Source organism: Amblyomma mixtum, unplaced genomic scaffold (assembly GCF_055824585.1).
Source record: "Amblyomma mixtum isolate Tamu unplaced genomic scaffold, ASM5582458v1 scaffold_21, whole genome shotgun sequence".
Classification (NCBI taxonomy): Eukaryota; Metazoa; Arthropoda; class Arachnida; order Ixodida; family Ixodidae; genus Amblyomma; species Amblyomma mixtum.
Window position 1 is genome coordinate 948,698 of NW_028317718.1, and position 2,790 is coordinate 951,487.

Here is a 2,790-nt window from a genome sequence, read left to right on the forward strand (position 1 = left end):
ACTGCTTAACGCACCAGAGCAAGCGAAACGCACGCCCCCCCCCCCCCCACAAGGCAGTTACCACCAAATTGCAAATAAACACAAAATGCACTGCCGAGGCTAACTAGAAATGGATGCACAGACGCAGTCAAAAGATTGCAAGTGCAGTAATAACATTGCAAGCCTGGAAAGGTGAGTTTTGAACTACCGAGCCTCTATCCTACAAGGGGGGGGGGGCCGCGCGACCGCGGCTACTAGCCAAAACAATATCCACCACGCGGGGAAACTGCCTGTCTGTGCATGATTCTGTGCATGAAATGAGGGGCGCGCGAGTGTTGTGAACTCACATCGCAGCAACTGGCAGCGGTCCGAGGGGGGGGCGACCACGGCACGGACTCCGAAGCAGGCCTAGCCGTCCATGTCGAAGCGTGCGTCGGAGTGGCGACGCCGAGCAGCGGGCTGGCCTGCAGACAGCAGGGCGGCGGCCTCAGGCAGCGGCAGACGGCCGCCCCTCGGGGAACAGGTCCGCCAGGCGTCGGACGACCGAATGGAACGGCCCCCGCCTTGACTGCGTAGTTTTGTACGCCTGCGAGTGGAGAGAAGAATGTTTCCCCCCTTCCCCCCCCCCCTCCGGGCAACAGCGGCACTGGCCGTCACTGCCAGAACACGTGTGCATGACAGGGCAAGCTTGGTGAAAATGCATTGATATGAGAGAAGTGTGGAGAACCATGAATTAGCGGCCGGCGCTGCGCCGAGCCCCGTTATTTGCTACTGAGGCGCGGGTAATTTGAACTGTGCTGACCACAACGAGGCAACCATCGTGTGAAAGGAAGATGCAAGCACTATGGCACACAACCCCGCACGCTCCTACTGTGTAGGTGAAACGCGGAGAAGCGGCAAGTAGCGGCGATCCGGGACCCAGGGCGATCCACACGAAAATGGAACGAGAAATATTTTGACCAGTACGCCCAAGGACGCGTGGACCGCGAGGGGTGCCCGGAGAGCATGTTTGGGGCTGACCGGCCGCAAGTGAATGAAATGCTTAGCGAATGAGGAATGAAAGTTTAGCCCGTGCGGTCAGAGAGCACCAACAGACAGCCTATGAACGGAAAGGAAAAAAAAAAAGGGGAAAAAAAATGAATGCAGCAACACCTGTCGTGTGATAATAATGGAATCTGGGCAGAGCCATTGTCCTATTGCCATTGCGAACAGCAGTGCACCATACAGCAACCGAAAGGCCTTAACAAACCATAACAAACCAGGTGGGGCCGCGTGCGCGCCGAAACAACAACAAAAAAAATTACAGGGGATATGAGTAAAAAAGAAATTGTGGGAATCACTGCTCCCCAAATTAAATAATGGGTCTAAAAAAAATTGAAAAAAAAAAAAAAAAAAAGAAGCACCTCAGCCAGGCGCTTGTAACGAGTAGTAGGAAATCATAGTGAATTACACGCGGCCAGACTCGAATCATCAAGCCAGAGAGCACGTGAAAGCAGAGAAATTAACAAAAAAAAAGGTGCAGAGTATGCAGGGGGGATACCTTTCATGAAAATAAACAAAAAAAACGCCTGTATTACGTTAGGGAGTAAAGAAAACAGAAAATTTAACCAGGAGAGAAAGGGCGGGAAATTCAAATTTACAATAACAAATGTGCCGTTTCCGGCATCAGAAAGGCGCACAGCGGCCCCACAAGGACGTCAAGCATGTCCAGGGCATCAGTAAACGTTATGCAACCCTGTGTGAGATGCACAGTGCATATGTTCAAGTAATTATGGGGTGAAAACCTCAATGTACATGTAAAAATGCTGAAAATGTGTCACACCGCAGTTCACAAAAGACGCAACAGGCCATACACTTTGCACCGCGCGAGCCCGGTGCACACACAAACATACGCATAAATATGCCGGTCACTGCAAGCATGCACATGTAAAGAAAAGGAAAAAAACGCGACGACATACACAGCTGTATATGTTTTTTTCTGTTATGTAAGAAAAAGGGAGAAAAAAAAAAGAAAAAGGGGGAAACGAAGAAATTACAAAAAAAAAGGACCCGAAACTAAAAGAGGCAGTAAACTAGAGGTTCAAAGAAACTATTGCAAAGAGAAGGAATCATGGGGGGGTTGAGGGCAGCCGGAAAACATATTGCCTGCTCTGAGTACTACCCGTACTGCACAGATTTATGATCACTATGACCGCAATCTGCAGCCTGAAAGGACACCATTGTAGTGTGAACAGAGCCAAAAACTGTCAAGTTAAGGCAATCGATGAAGGGCGCTGTTTATCAGTGGCAAAATAAAAGAAAAGAACCAAATTTTTAGAACCAGAAGCTGAAAGCTGTGAAACAGTAAAGACCTGAGTGAATTAGTTCTGTACAGTAAACAGACATAAACGCGACGGCATATGCAAGGTAACTAAATTAAATAAAAAGATAAAGCAATAAAGTAAGCACGGAAGGTATTAGCAAGAACTATTGCAGTATGGGGGAAAAGGTTTTTTTTTTTTTTTCTTTTGTGGTTTGCTTACAGCAACCTCTAAATGTGACTTGTTTAGAACTGCTAGTGCTGAACGGAATTACGGTGTGTGTAACCCCTGTCTGCAGCCAACTGAGGCCTCAGACAGAAGGGGGACGATACCATAACTGTCAAATTAAGGCAATTAACCGGGGGTACTGTATATTCAGTTAAAAAAAAAAAAAAAAACAAACCCAGGCAAACTTTTAAGGACCGGAAACTTAACTGGTACAACCTAAGTAATAGTTTGGTGCAGTAGACACTGCTTAACGCACCAGAGCAAGCGAAACGCACGCACCCCC